We start from the raw sequence: 17,026 nt of genomic DNA on the forward strand, positions 1-17,026 counted from the left end.
TATGGCCGTTCCCACTTAGGATCGACCCGAATTAGGGTTTTCCTGATTGGTCATTTTCTAATAGTAACTAGCATCGGACCCAAGCGAACTATTTTACATAGAAATGCTAGGTCCGAAGTGGATCCACACTGCACTTGGTTCAAGGAGAATGGGAAATGAGAGGGATGCAAAGCTCAACCTCTCTGCCATAAGGTATAGTCCCATTCCGTTCCCCTAAAACAGCGTAAATTGGGTAAGACATAACTCTAGGTCAATGCTTTCATTGTTCATGTCCTTTGACGATCATCCCACTGTTCTTCAAGATTTGAGAAAAATTCTCGGCCAACCGAGACCACCCAACCGTAGGACGGACCCATGGCCCATCCTCCGCACTTTCCTCGGTTTGTTTTAGTTATGTAATTATCTAACACATTAGTTGGACATGTAACAACCAGCTTCTTTAATTAATTTGTTAAGCACTGGTTCCTTCACGTAATCTTATCACGTGACATAGAAAAATAATATCAGACAAGTTCTTTATTAACATATCATCATATTTATCTTTGAAATACAAAATTTCTGCCCGTAGGCTTATCCACAATCCGCCCGAAGGCTATCAAGCAATCCACAGGGATCACTATTCCAAGTTTCCGCCTATAGACTAGTATGCAGGCCTCGAGATCCAATCCCGAGTCACGTTAGCCTCTTGTGCAGGACCCAAAAGGTGAGGGATTTACGGCCAGAGCCCCCCCTGGCACCCAAGCGTCCTCCTGCTCCAAGTAGTGCTCAACGGAGAGACATCTCACGGCGGGTTCGGTCCATGTTCCCGGCGCGGTCAACAACCCCCTTTGTTAGGGTAAGGCAGGCAGTCGGGGGTAACTGAAGCTGCCACTCCCTTCAGGCCTTCAATCTGAAGTATAGATACTTATTTATTTTGTAATTCATTGGTCAAACAAGTCAAACAGTGCTCTAAAATATTTAACAAGCACAAACATTTCCATTGATCGATTTTGTTGTTGGCAAACTGCTAAGGAATGAATCTTTCCTTCCGAATGCATCCACTACTCGATCCGTGGCATCTTGCAACTTGGCAAGATCCCTTATATTCTGGGTTAGGGCGTACCCTATTAACCCAACTTGGTCAAACCCTAAAGTTCATTGGATACTTCAGTTTCCAGTTTTTAACCTTCCTTACTTAGAAGGATATCAAAGTATACATCCTCTTGCAAGATAACTTGCGTAAGGATCCACCATCCTTGTTGCGGGAATTTAGCCTTTCTTATTGTGAATCAATCACAAGACCATATGACTTCGTACTTGCCGCGCAAGTCCTGCATCGTACTATGCGATAATGGAGTTACGAAACAATCTGTTTCAGTTTCTTTAAGCTGACGTTTGTCAGACCTGGGGTTTCCTAGCTTTATTATTTTCTTTTAAGAAACTCAGGGACAAACCCTAGTTCTTTTACGTTTACAATTTACTGACCCTACAATCAAGTAATGTGGGCAACTATTTAAGGTATAAACGTTTCTTGGATTTTAATTCATTCCGAATGAATATTTCGCAGCATAGGTATTTCTAAGTTTATATTAATTTGGTTAACGTTTAGAAGGTAATATCGAGATCACCTCCGCATGATTTGTTATCTATGTATCAATTGATTTTTCAATCCTAAACTTTATTGATTTGAGGTTAGGTAAATTCAATTAATCTTCCTTTTTCCTTGCGAACAAAACTCATGCCAAATAAGCAATCTTTCCCTTGCTAAGTTATGCAGTTAGCAATGATAACTTCCTAGAGTTTAAGCATCATAAGAAACCTTTCATGATTCGCACCTTCCATGATGATTCGTTGTAAAAAGAATAGGGGTTAATAGTGCATGCAGTTGTATACCTTCTAGACTTAACCGAAGTATACTACTTTAGTGGGTAAATAATCTTGCTCATAATTCGTCTCAATGCATAATGCTTTTTGAGGGAAAACTATGTTTATACTTTATTTATTTTGCATATTTAATTAAACTAAATTCTTTCATCGTAAATAACTAGGACAAAATATAGCTTATCCCTAACAATTCATCTTGCACGATTGAATTAAAACTGATATAAAATTAAGAAGGAAAAACCTGGGTTTGGGGTGAGATATCCATATGGATACGGGGAGATGACCCTCCCGCAGCTACTCCTTGGACTTTCTTAGGAGGCATCGCAGTTGTAGTCCTTCGAACGTGGAAGCAGCTTTACACTCTTTTTCGGAATTCCACTGTCGCTCCCTTGCACGTCAATACTCTTGTTCTCTTTTTTGAGTACGGGAAAAATCAAGTCCCAAAGGTATTTTGGAAAGGCAAGGAATAGCTAAGGGTTTATCCACGAGGAGGGGTAATAAGACCTTTAAGGTCTTAGTTTCTTTGGGAGGAAAAGGTCTACAAAGCCTAAAAAAAAGGCCCTATAGGGGTATATACACGAGAAAAAAGGTGTGTATGTGTGTGGTTCCAAAAGCATATGAAGGGGGCCTTGGAAAATCTTTGGACACGGGAGTGAAAGGTATAGGAAGGGGGATCTTGAAGAGATTTTTGGACACGGAGGAGGGGTGTGTGGACACAGGATGAAAAGGCCTTAGGGGTTTTAAAACCCAGGGGGGGAAAAGACAAAGGGCAACACAAGGGGGCGAAGGGAACACAAGGGGGATGAAAAGGGCTTAAGGGGATTTAAAAGCCCCGGGGAGGGGGGGAGTGTAAAAAGGGAATAGGAGGGGGTGAAAAGGGGTTTCAAAAGGCACAAGAAGGGGGGCTTATGAATTTAAGCATGGGGAAAAGGTAATAAGACTTTTTAAGCCTTTGTTCTTTTTAAGGGGGGGGTTCCATCCATGGGAAGGGGGCTTAAGGGGGAAAGGGGCTTAAGGGCCCCTTAGAAGCTTCCCCCCCCAGGAAGCTTCCGTGCTACGTGGAAGGAGGAGACCAATGGCAACTCGGGCGGTGATTTGACAGATGGGGCGCGGACTGATGGCAGAGGTGATGCCGTCGTGGCCTCGGCGGCAATGAGTGCCTCAACCTCTCCCTCTCACAGCGTCGGCTCCACCACGTACTCCTTTCCTAGGCTTTTACAGCAGGCGGCCAAATTCGGCTTCATGGCAGCGCTCTATCCCTCTTCCGCTTGCACTATGGCATTAGCCTCTCCCAACTCACGTATTCACATGGTGTTTTTAGCTTATGACAGAGATTCGACTCTCCCCCTCTCACACTCAGCATGTGGCATGGCGGCTGTTCTTCCTTTTTCTTTCTCCCTAGCGGCAGCAGTGCAATGTTTAAATAGGGGAGGGGAGGGGGATCCTCCCTCTCCTTCGTGTCAATGTGCATGAATCCCCCTTGCTTCAAGCACCAGCAAGGAGCTTGGTGTCCCATGCTTCCCTCCCTCTCCCCCAGCTCGACAGTCGGCTGGGGGAAGGAGGGAGTAATAAAAAAATTTGCCTTAATCTAATAAAAATGAATTATCCCAAAGCCCTATTCACGTGTGATAGAATTTAGATCTGTTACATTCTGTCCCCCTTAGAGGAATCGAGATGTCCTCATCTCGAGATAAACTGGGGATATTGATGGTTGAGAGTACCTTCATCTACCCAAGTGGCATCCTCTTCGGGATAATCTTTCCACTGGACGAGGCATTCTCTCAAGGTTCAAGATCTTAATTATCTCTCCCTAACTTCTAAGATCCTATCAGGCCTTAGTTCAAGGACTCCTTGACTAGGCATTACAACTTGTTGGTCGTCAAGTACGTGGTTGGGATTAGGTACATACTTCTTCAATAGGCTCATATGGAATACATTCTGAATCTTTAGGTTCTCCGGGAGTTGCAGTTTATAAGCATTAGGTCCTAGGCATTTGAGGATCTTATACGGCCCACAATACCTTGGACTTAGCTTCTTGCAATCCCCTAAGGATAAGGAACTCTTCTTAGGGTGTACGTGAATGAAGACCATGTCTCCTTCTTCGAAGATTCTATCTTGACGCTTCAAATCCGCGTATGCCTTTTGTCTATCCTTGGCAGCTTGGATGTCCTGTCTTATTGACTTTATTTGGTCATCCATCTCTTCCAACATCTGTCTTGAAGCTTCAACCCTTAGGGTTGGATCGGAAAAGTTTAGGGGACTTCGAAAATCATGACCATACAATGCTTGGAAAGGAGTCATCTAAATGCTCTGCTGGTAAGAAGCATTGTATGCAAATTCTACCAAAGGTAAGTATTGAATCCACCTCTTCGGCTCTCAACAGCAGTATGCCCTAAGCATATCCTCGATGACTTGATTTACTCATTCTGTTTGGCCATCCGTTTGGGGATGGTAAGTGGTGCTAAAACAAAGTTGAGTCCCAATAGCTTCAAAGATAGCTCTCCAGAAGTGTGATGTGAAGAGAGAATCATGATCACTAATGATTCTTCTGGGTAAACCATGTAGGTTGAATATCTCCTTGATAAACAATCTTGCAATGTCTGAGGCTTTATAGCTTGTCTTTACTGAAATAAGGTGTGCAACCTTAGTAAGCATGTCAACCACAACCATGATGGAGTTGTATCCTCCCTGGACTTGGGGTAGGCCTACAACAAAATGCATACTGATGAATTTACGTTTCATTTGGGGAATGTCAAGCAGTAGCAGTTTCCCTGGCATCATGACATGTTGAGCTTTGATATGTTGGCAAGACAAACACTCAGTGACATATTTGAGAACATCACCTTTGAGCCTCTCCCAATGGTAGCTCTTCCTAACTGCATTAATAGTCTTAGCTTAGCCAGGATGTCCTGCGAAAGGAGAATTATGAGCTTCCCACATTATCTTCTACTTAAGTGACTGGCTTGTTGGTATAGACAGCCTTGTTCTATAGTAGACAAGTCCACTATTAATGAAAAATTCCTGATACTTAGCCTGCAACTTTTGATTCTGATCCTTGATAGAGATCTCCTTTAGCATTGATTGGTAGGCCAAATCATGGCATGTTTCCTCTCTAGCTAATTCAAGTATAGGGTTGTTTGGCATAGATACTTTTGTAGTTAGAGATCTGGCCGTTGATGGATTCTGCAAGATTAGGAAATTTAGGAATGCCTTGCGACTAAGTGCATCGGAAACTACATTCTCTTTCCCTGGTCGGTACTTGATTTCAAAGTCATATTCCTCCAACACTTCAATCCACCGACGTTGCCTCATGTTGAGCTCGTTCTGGGTAAAGATCCATTTGAGACTCTTATGGTCGGTTACTAGAGTAAACTTGTTACCCAACAGGTAGTGTCTCCAGAGCTTTAGAGCATGGATGACAGCTTGGAATTCCAGATCATGCATGGCATAATTCCTTTCATGACTCTTCAATTTCCTTGAAGAGTACGCTACTGGATGACCTTCCTACATAAGTATCCATCCCAAGGCAAGAATGCTAGCATCAGTTACTACCTCGAACTCCTTATTGAGGTATGAAAGTTTTAGGATAGGTGCTGATACCAAACTTTGCTTCAATCTGTCGAAGCTATTTTGTTCGGGAGTTGACCATGCAATGGAAGTTTGCTTCTTCAATAAGTCCGTCAGAGGTGCTGCAATCAAAGCATAGTTTTTGATGAAGACCCTATACCATCTTGTCAATCCAAGAAAGCTACGTATCTCTTTGACGGATACTGGTGTTGGCCACTCAAGTACATCTCTGACCTTGGCTGGGTCCACTGAGATTCCTTCTGCTGATACTATGAATCCCAGATATTCAATCAGACGCTTGAAGAATGCACACTTCTTCATTTTAGCATACATCTTATGTGACCTCATTGTCTCAAGGACAATCCGAAGTTGAGGTTCATGATCTTCTTCCTGTTTAGAATAGACTAAAGTTTCATCGAAGAAGACAAGCACGAAATCATCAAGATATGGCCTAAAGGTATCCTGCATTAACCTATTGAAGGTGGCAGGTACATTGGTAAGCCCGAATGACATAACCAGGAACTCAAAGTGCCCATATCTTGTATTGAAGGCCGTCTTTGGGATATCTTCTTCCTTGATCCTTATTTGATAGTAACTTGACCTGAGATCAATCTTGGAGAAGATCTTCGCATCCTGAAGATGATCAAGAAGCTCATCTATTCTAGGAATAGGATACTTGTTCTTGACTGTTGATTGATTCAACCCTCGGTAATCAATACATAGTCGAAGTGTCCCATCTTTCTTTTTCTGGAATAGTACTGGAGCTCCCCACGGTGAATTGCTAGGCCGGATGTAGCCCTGATCTAACAGTTGCTTGAGTTGTTCCTTCAACTCAATTGCTTCTGGTATGGACATTCTATGGTCTCTTTGCAATTGGCACAGCTCCAGGTACTAACCTAATCTCATGATCCACTTCTCTTTGAGGCAGAAGTTCAGTCAACTCTTTAGGGAATACGTCCGCGTATTCCTTTAGCCAAGAAGGTCCTTCATGAGACTCTTGCTTTTGATCTAATTTGTTGAGTTTGATCAAGTAAACAGGTAATCCTTTTCTAACTCCTTTTATGATCCGAGATACTTTGGCCAATTGGATTCTTGGCACTCCTGCCTCACCTTGAGTTGTGACTAATTCCCTTTCAGAGTTTAGAAAGGAAACTTGACCCCTTCCACAGTGAATATGGGCGTCGTTAGGCTTAAGCCAATCCATTCCGAGTAGACACTCATGGATACCTAAATTCATGACTCTGAATTTGACTGAAGTCTTATTTTCTCCCAGAAAGAATTCCACCTTAGCAGTTTGCCTGGTACAAGTAACCTCACGACCATTTGCCAATTCCACAAGCAGGGTAGGTGCTTCTACTGTGGCTATTCCTAATCTTTTTGCACATGCTGGTAAGATAAAGGAATGTGTACTGCCACAATCAATCAAGGTCTTGAAACCTTTACCTTGATAGTCCGACAGTGTCTGAATCACTGAGAACTGGCGATTCAGCCTTTTCTTGTGTAACACAGCATGGACTGTCGCTCTCTCGAATTCTGCTTCCATGGTCGGATCTTCCTCTTCTTCTTCTTTGCACATTTGCCTATTGGCAATGCTGGCGGTTCTTCCTCTTCCTCGAGTAGTGGCTCCTTGACCATGGCCTGTTCCTTGGAAAGGTGCTTGGCAATGTCCTCCACCAAGCTTGGGACATTGCCTCTTAAAGTGACCAGGTTCGTTGCAGTGGAAACAACGGAGGTTTCGGCCATTACTTTGAGTAGGAACAAAGTTGTTGACGTTATTCGTCCTTTCTTTCTTTCTTTGTCCCTGATTATGACCTTGAACTCTCTTAATTTGAGGTCTGAATGCTCCTCTGTTCGGGTCATTGTAAGACCAAGTTTTGTTACCCCTCGGTCTAGCTTGCACCTCCTGAATTATAGGCGCCGCTCGAATGAGTGCATCCTGAAGATCTGATGGAAGCATAGATTCAAGACGGGTATTTACTGGTGGATTTAAACCCGCACAAAATTTGGACACCTGCTGTGTCATGTCTATCTGTGGCGCATACTTTAAAAGTGAGACGAATTTAGAGTATTATGCGTCAAGAGTGAGTCCTAGCTGTTTTAGCTCGTAGAACTCATTCATTTTCTGCATGCAATATGCAGGTGGTAAGTATCTTCCCTGCACGGCTTTCTTCAGCTTCTCCCAAGTAACGAATCCCTCTACGATCCCTTGATCCCTACACCATTGCTTATCAGCAAAGTCTGGCTTCGCCGGTGAGTTTTAACTTGGCGAGCATAGCCTGATTGGCGGGTGCAGTACCGACTGCTTCGAAGTAATCCTCCATGGATTCAATCCAAATTTCAACATCAGATTGGATGAATCTGCCTCTCCCGTCAAACTCAGGTGGCTTAATCTGCTTAAGAAGGAACTTCTTCTCCTGGATTACAGCAGTACTCGATGTAGGAGGCGAATTAGGAACCTGTACCTAGGGTTGTGCCTGAATAAAGGTTTTCTTAACGTTATTATACGATAATTGACGTTAGCTTATATTCCATCTTTAATTCAGCTATCTCGTAAACAATGTAGCTACTTAACTTTTTATCAACTCTTATGCACAGCCAGACATTGATAAAAGAAGTCTTTATTTGTATTTATATGGGCATAGCCCTTTCAAATACAACGTTTCATGTGATGATAAGACAATTGTTATATTTAGTTTGGGGAGAACAATATTGTATTGCATTTATCTACAGGAATTGTGTAATAGTAAGGTTTTGGGTCATGGATCTTCAGGAATCGATAAGTCATTGGAAGTTCAGTATATCATTTCCGTTGGAATCCATACTTCTCATGGCGGCCCAACACTTTAATCCTGTCGACGGAAATTACATGGGTTACTTCCTGATATACATATGAGTTCATCTCAGCCCTCCGACCTTGAATATGTAAAGTTGAATTTACGTGAGTTTCCATGAAAACGAACAACTTCACGAATTTCAGGTCTTCCAACCACTTGATCCTCTTCAGGTTGGTCTATAGATAAGCAAACCAGTGGGCGGCTATATAGTAGATTCCTGAAGCACCCGTCCATCTTTGTTCCATGTACAAAGGTGATGGATTATATATCTGCTCCAGGATGTTCATCATCCCAATCCTTTGTCTATAAAGCGGAGAATGCATTGCAGTCATAAACATGACTCGAAATACCAAAAACTTATTCCACGCTTTGTAGTTCTGCAAGACAGCATTGAAGGTAAGGAAATGTTTGGACAACAACAATTGCTTTACTTCATTTCATTGAGATTTCATACAAACAATTCCATTGTTGGTCGGCTCTGATACAAAGTGTAACGTGTCCACTAATATCATCCAGGACACATCTTAGTAGTCCATCGGAAAGGATGTCTAGAAAGCTCCGCCCGGCACTCCCATGGAATGTTACGGGATTTGCGATCTAGGGCTTTCCGCATCTGCTACGTAGCGGAAGTATTTTGGCCATTCCCACTTAGGATCGACCGGAATTAGAGTTTTCCTGATTGGTCATTTCCTAACAGCAACTAGCATCGGACCCAAGCAAACTAGTTTATGCAGAAACGCCACGTCCGAAGCGGATTCACGCTACACTTGGTTCAAGGAGAATGGGAAACGAGAGGGATGCAAAGCTCAACCTCTCTGCCATAAGGCATAGTCCCATTCCGTTCCCCTAAAATAGCGTAAATCGGGTAAGACATAACTCTAGGCCAACGCTTTCGTTGGTTGTGTCCTTTGACGATCATCCCGCTGTTCTTTGAGATTTGAGAAAAGTTCCTGGCCAACCGGGACCACCCAACCGTAGGACGGACCCATGGTCCATCCTCCGTACTTTCCTCAGTTTGTTTTAGTTATGTAATTATCTAACACATTAGTTGGACATGTAACAACCAGCTTCTTTAATTAATCCATTAAGCACTGGTTCCTTCACGTAATCTTATCACGTGACATAGAAAAATAATATCAGACAAGTTCTTTATTAACATATCATCATATTTATCTTTGAAATACAAAAGTTCTACCCATAGGCTTATCCACAATCCGCCCGAAGGCTATCCAACAATCCACAGGGATCACTATTCCAAGTTTTCGCCCGTAGACTAGTATGCGGGCCTCGAGATCCAATCCTGAGTCACGTTAGCCTCTTGTGCAGGACCCGGAAGGCGAGGGATTTATGGCCAGAGCCCCCCTGGCACCCAAGCGTCCTCCTGCTCTAAGTAGCGCTCAACGGAGACCTCTCGCGGTGGGTTCAGTCCACATTCCTGACGCGGTCAACAACCCCCTCGGTTAGGGTAAGGCAGACAGTCGGGGGTAACTGAAGCTGCCACTCCCTTCAAGCCTTCAACCTGAAGTATAGATACTTATTTATTTTGTAATTCATTGGTCAAACAAGTCAAACAGTGCTCTAAAATCTCTAGCAAGCACAAACATTTCTATTGATCGATTTTGTTGTTGGCAAATTGCTAAGGAAGGAATCTTTCCTTTCGAATGCATCCACTACTCGATCCGTGGCATCTTGCAACTTGGCAAGATCCCTTATATTCTGGGTTAGGGCGTACCCTATTAACCCAACTTGGTCAAACCCTAAAGTTCATTGGATACTTCAGTTTCCGATTTTTAACCTTCCTTACTTAGAAGGATATCAAAGTATACATCCTCTTGCAAGATAACTTGCGTAAGGATCCGCCATCCTTGTTGCGGGAATTTAGCCTTTCTTCTTGTGAATCAATCACAAGACCATATGACTTCGTACTTGCCGCGCAAGTCCAGCATCGTACTATGCGATAATGGAGTTACAAAACAATCCCTTTCATTTTCTTTAAGCTGACGTTTGTCAGACCTAGGGTTTCCTAGCTTTATTATTTTCTTTTAAGAAACTCATAGATAAACCCTAGTTCTTTTACATTTACAATTTACTGACCCTACAATCAGGGAATATGGGCAAGTATTTAAGGTATACATGTTTCTTGGATTTTAATTTGGTTAACTTTTAGAAGGTAATATCGAGATCACCTCCGCACGATTTGTTATCTATGTGTCAATTGATTTTTCAATCCTAAACTTTATTGATTTGAGGTTAGGTAAATTCAATTAATCTTCCTTTTTCCTTTGCGAACAAAACTCATGCCAAATAAGCAATCTTTCCCTTGCTAAGTTATGCAATTAGCAATGATAACTTCCTAGAATTTAAGCATCGTAAGAAACCTTTCATGATTCGCACCTTCCATGATGATTCGTTGTAAAAAGAATAGGGGTTAATAGTGCAAGATGCAGTTTTATACCTTCTAGACTTAACCCAAGTATACTACTTTAGTGGGTAAATAATCTTGCTCATAATTCGTTTCAATGCATAATGCTTTTTGAAGGAAAACTATGTTTATACTTTATTTATTTTGCATGTTTAATTAAACTAAATTCCTTCATCGTAAATAACTAGGACAAAATATATCTTATCCCTAACAATTCATCTTGCACGATTGAATTAAAACCGATATAAAATTAAGAAGGAAAAACCTGGGTTTGGGGTGAGATATCCACATGGATACTGGGAGATGACCCTCCCGCAGCTACTCCTTAGACTTTCTTAGGATGCATCGTAGTTGTAGTCCTTCGAACGTGGAAGCAGCTTTACACTCCTTTTCGGAATCCCACCGTCGCTCCCTTGCACGTCAATAATCTTCTTCTCTTTTTCGAGTAGGGGAAAAATCAAGTCCGAAGGGTATTTTGGAAAGGCAAGAAACAGCGAAGGGTTTATCCACGAGGAGGGGTAATAAGACCTTTAAGGTCTTAGTTTCTTTTGGGAGGGAAAGGTCTACAAAGCCTAAAAAAAAGGCCCTATAGGGGTATATACACGGGAAAAAAGGTGTGTGTGTGTGTGGTTCCAAAAGCATATGAAGGGGGCCTTGGGAGATCTTTGGACACAGGAGTGAAAGGTATAGGAAGGGGGATCTTGAAGGGATTTTTGGACATGGGGGAGGGGTGTGTGGACACGGGGTGAAAAGGCCTTAGGGGTTTTAAAACCCAGGGGGGGAAAAGACGAAGGGCAACACAAGGGGGCGAAGGGAACATAAGGGGGATGAAAAGGGCTTAAGGGGATTTAAAAACCCCGGGGAGGGGGGGAGTGTATAAAGGGAATACGAGGGGGTGAAAAGGGGTTTCAAAAGGCACAAGAAGGGGGGCTTATGAATTTAAGCACGGGGAAAGGTAATAAGACTTTTTAAGCCTTAGTTCTTTTCAGGGGGGGTTCAATCCATGGAAAGGGGGCTTAAGGGGGAAAGGGGCTTAAGGGCCCCTTAGAAGCTTCCACTCCCAAGAAGCTTCCATGCTACGTGGAAGGAGGAGACCAATAGCGACTCGGGCAACGATTTGACAGATGGGGTGTGGACTGATGGCAGAGGTGTGTCCGTCGTAGCCTTGGTGGCAATGAGTGCCTCAACCTCTCCCTCTCATAGCGTCGACTCCACCACGTACTCCTTCCCCGGCCTTTTACAGCAGGTGGCCAAATTCGGCTTCATGGCAGCGCTCTATCCCTCTTCCGCTTGCACTATGGCATTAGCCTCTCCCAACTCACGCATTCACATGACGTTTTTAGCTTATGACAGAGATTCGGCTCTCCCCCTCTCACACTCAGCATGTGTCATGGCAGCTGTTCTTCCTTTTTTTTTCTCCCTAGTGGCAGTAGTGCAAGGTTTAAATAGGGGAGGGGAGGGGGATCCTCCCTCTCCTTGGTGTCATTGTGCATGAATCCCCCTTGCTTCAAGCTCCAGTAAGGAGCTTGGTGTCCCATGCTTCCCTCCCTCTCCCCCAGCTCGAAGTTGGCTGGGGGAAGGAGGGAGTAATAAAATTTTTTGCCTTAATCTAATAAAAATGAATTATCTGAAAGCCCTATTCACGCGTGATAGAATTTAGATTTGCTACAAGTAGTATGCATCAAGAGTGAGTGCGAGCTGTTTTAGCTCGTAGAACTCATTTATTTTCTGCGTGCGATACGCAGGGGGTAAGTATCTTCCCTGCACGGCTTTCTTCGGTTTCTCCCAGGTAACGGATTCCTCCGTGATCCCTTGATCTTTGCACTATTGCTTCCACCAAATCCTGGCTTCGTCGGTGAGCTTTAGCTTGGCGAGCATAGTCTGGTTGGCGAGTGTAGTATCGGCTGCTTCAAAGTAATCCTCCATGGATTCAATCCAAATTTTAGCATCTGCTTGGACGGACATACCTCTTTTGTCAAATTCGAGAGGCTTAATCTGCTTGAGAAGAAACTTCTTCTCCTGGATTACAGCAATACTTGATGTAGGAGGCGAACTGGGATTCTGTACCTGGGGTTGTGCCTGGATAAAGGTTTCTTAATGTTATTACTCGTTAATCGTTACGATATATATTTCATCTCCATTTCAGCTATCAACCAAGCAATCTAACCACTTAACTTCTTATCAATTCTCATGCACAAATAGACATTGATAAAAAGAAGTCTTATTGTATTTATATGGGCATAGCCCTTTCGGAATACAACATTTCTTGGGATGATAGGGCAACTATTTACATTTAGTTTGGGGAGAATAATATTGTATTACATTTATCTACGGGAACTGTATAATAGTATGGTTTTGGGTCATGGATCTTCAGGAATCGGTAAGTCATAACCCTCCAACCTCGAATATGTAAAGTTGAGTTCACGTGAGCCTCCACGAAAATGAATAGCTTCACGACTTTTAGGTCTTCCAACCACTTGATCCTCTTTAGGTTGGTCTGAAGGTATGCAAACCGTTGGGCACCTATATAGTAGATTCCTGAGGCACCTGTCCATCTTCGTTCCATGTACAAAGGCAATGGATTATAGATACATTCTAGGATGTTCATTATCCCAACCCTTTGCTGATACTCCGGGGAATGCATCGCAGTCATAAACATGACTCAAAACACTAAGAACTTGTTTCATGCTTCGTAATTCTGCAAGACAACATCAAAAGTAAGGAAATGTTTGGAAGAGCAACATTTGCTTTACTTCCTTTTATTAAGATTTCTTAAAACAACTCCTTTGTTGGTTGGCTCTAATACCAATTGTAACATGTCCACCTGTTATCTTCAGGACACGTCTTAGCAGTCCATCGGAAAGGATGTCTAGAAAGCTCTACCGCCAGGCGGAGCTTTCTAGACATCCTTTCCAATGGACTGCTAAGACGTGTCCTAAAGAAGATAACTGGTGGACACGTTATAGAGGGAAATGGAAACATATTGCTTGTCATAACATAGACAAATGGAGAAAGTGATATTCATGATATCCAAAATGATGAGGCATATCTTAATCATTGTGTCTTTTATCCTTGTGCTCAGTGCAAGCTGACAATTAGAAAAAAGTGTTGCTTGTCCATATACCATAAATGATACTTCGGTGAGTTTGAATTGGAAATCATTGACCAAGTCATATTGGAATTTGAGTGAATGGTAAGAAAAGTATGTATCAATCATGCTTTATATTCCAAAGTAATTGAATATCACATCAAAATATTAGATGTGTCCTCAAAATTTGTAGAGAGAGGTGACACTTCATCCCAAGGAACACACCTATTATGGTCTGTCAAAAGAGTTTATGGGTGTGTGAATGGATGGAGTACCTAAGTTGATACACCACGATTGGAGGGCATATTGCAGACTACACCCTCGATACCAGAGGAGGCATTGTGCCTATTGGACCTTCCTCCAATCTTGGAGCTTGAGATGGAGGCAATGATCGATGCATTATTGCCCATGAATGCCAAGTCATCTAATCCATTGAGAGAGGAAGCATCCATATTGTTGTATGATGGGTGCCAAGTATCTCACTTAAAGACACTGCTTGCACTCCTAAGTATGCGGGTAAAGTATGGGTGGAGCAATATGAGTGTGACCAAGTTGTTTAGATGCATTCTATGCTCTGTTGATTTTTTTGATTCCATGATAAAAAACAATTCTTGTGCTCTTCAAGGATGCTTCATTTTGTTTTTCAAATTGCTAAAATATCACATATTATCTACCACCTGGAACATGATGTCTAAGTCCTATGATGATACATGATAGGTATTATGAAAACTTAGGATGGACTCCAACAACATCCATGTAGATGTCAAGGATTGTGTGCTACTTTGAGGATACTATGGGACTATGGAGACATGTCTAAAGTGTGGTGCTCATATGTATTGATAGGACATGCAAGAAAAACTGTCCCTGAAAAGTTTCTTAGACACTTTCCACTTATACTATGTATATGTCACATGTTTCATACATCAAGTATGGTGACCTTGACAATGTGGCATGTACAGAATAGATCCAGAGATGGAGTCCAATGAATATCAATAGATTCACGTGCATGCAGCTACATTGACCCCATCTTTGGATTGATATTGCTATGGATGGCATGAATCCATTCTATCTCTGCTCAACTTCTTACAGTGTGCGGCTTGTAGTCCTTGTTAAGTACAATATCTCGCTATGGATTTCTACAAAGAAAGGATAACTGATCCTTAGCTTTCTTGTTCATGGACACTATAAAGTCAAGAACATGGACATCTACCTCCATCCATTAGTGGATGAGCTAAAGATTTTGTGGGAGGAGGGGGTCGTTGTGGAAGACATGAGCAAGCTCTATTGAATCTATGAGGCAAGGAGTGGTTGAGATGGTCTATCTCTTTGAGAAGTACCTACCCATGAGCATGCTCATGATACAAACTCACCTCATGGTACATCTCCTAGATGACGTGGAGACTATGAGACCCGTCCATATATGCAATGGATATTCTTCATAGAGTGCTTTCATGAAAATTGTGAAGGGTTTTGTGTGACAGTGAGCTGGGCTAGAAGGTTGGCTAGTGTGTCGGAGACATTAGTGCATATTTTGGAGTAGCTACCAATGGTGGATTCAAGTAACATCATGTTAGGGTCATTAAAGGATGATATTAGATTGACCAGAGATGTGGTGTTTGGAAATGGGGTAGAAAAAAGGATGGATGATACCATGGAGGAGAAAGTGGATCGTTTTTTATGTTACATTATGCATCCATGGAAAAGTGGTTTGCTAGGTATGAGTAAGATAGAAAAGAGGAAAAGAAAGTACAATTAGAATTTTAACGCACTACATGCCATTGACTAGTTCGATATCTCAAGGGCATGAAGAAGATACTGCAGTTTATGTCTATGCCATGGTTGTATGAAGCTTTGACTGCAACTTCTCTTGAAGGGGTAGATGTCTCTACCTAGGAGTGCAAATTCTAGAGGGGATGTAGTACGAAGGTGACCACATGCTTTATTTTCTATCATATCTAGATTTTATACACAACAACTAATCTAATTGTTTTCGTGAATAATAAAAAATCTACATTGTGGCATGGTTGCATGACCGACATTTCCATGTTGAGAGCATCGATAAAATGTGCTCCACAACAGATTGTGGTGTCATGGCAAAGTTCGAGCAAGAGAGCTGACAATGGGCCATGGATCCGAATACCATAGTAGACGAGATGGAGTATTTTGGAAACTTATAAAGTGTTCTCTCAGTGGATTATTGTAGCTTCTCCATGATCATATTTGATGAACAGTGGTTTAAAGTGGTATTGAAAGGAGCTGGGGCAACTGTTTGATGAGGTCCATCTGGATTTCTTGAGGTAGATTCCGAGAAAAGATGGACGGATCTACACGTCATGTTTGTCCTATAGAGTCATTGTAAATAATTTCATGATTCTTTTTTTTAAATTTTGCATGATATGAAATAGTCACAAATTTTAATTCACTCTTATATGTGATATGGAATAGGTAATCTTCTATCTAAATCCCTGATAACCTCAACGGTGATATGTTGTGCCATTAACACCTCAAAGTGCACAACTGTATGATTAAAGCAATGTTCTTGCCATATGGAATGAGGAGAGTATGCAAGTGGAGGGGTCGATGTTGTGGAGGGTGGAGGGCAAAGAGGGCTTGGAGCATACAAGGAGACATGTATGGGTAACATAGATGAAGAGACATGAGGCCATGAATTTTTTGAGAATAAAGTGAACTCCTCTTTCTATGGTGACCTATCTATAGACCTTCCAGTGTACACTGAGCTATGCTAAGAGCTTAACGTGGATCCATAGGCAGAATCGTATTTGCATAAGCTTGATCAATTTTTTGATGATTCACTTTTAAGGGTACTTTAGTATATGCATTTTAATTAACATATTTTTTTCAAATACCCAAAGAGTACCATGAGTCGATGGATGACCGATGAGGAATTGTAGGAGATATTTACATGTATGTGTTTGGATCAGATTGGCCTGCTTTAGAGATATGGTAGACCAAGATTTGTCACGGACATCATTAGGTTGTTTTGTGAGGTCTACATCAACACACTCTGATGTTTCAATCTCTAATAGGTGAGATTGACACTCTAGACTAGCCTCAGATAGAGGGAGTGGTTCTAGGAGGTGTTGTAGAGATGTACATACTATGAGTCCACGATCAATTCCAGAGGGGGTTGCTACTCCTTGCTCTCATACCGATTCTAGAGAGAATGGCTCAAGTGGGTGTTGTGGAGGCACCAATGCATTATCTCCATCTCATCAACTTGGTGGACACTTG

Source organism: Lygodium microphyllum, chromosome 13, assembly GCF_053477565.2.
Source record: "Lygodium microphyllum isolate KBCC chromosome 13, Lygodium_microphyllum_v1.1.10, whole genome shotgun sequence".
Classification (NCBI taxonomy): Eukaryota; Viridiplantae; Streptophyta; class Polypodiopsida; order Schizaeales; family Lygodiaceae; genus Lygodium; species Lygodium microphyllum.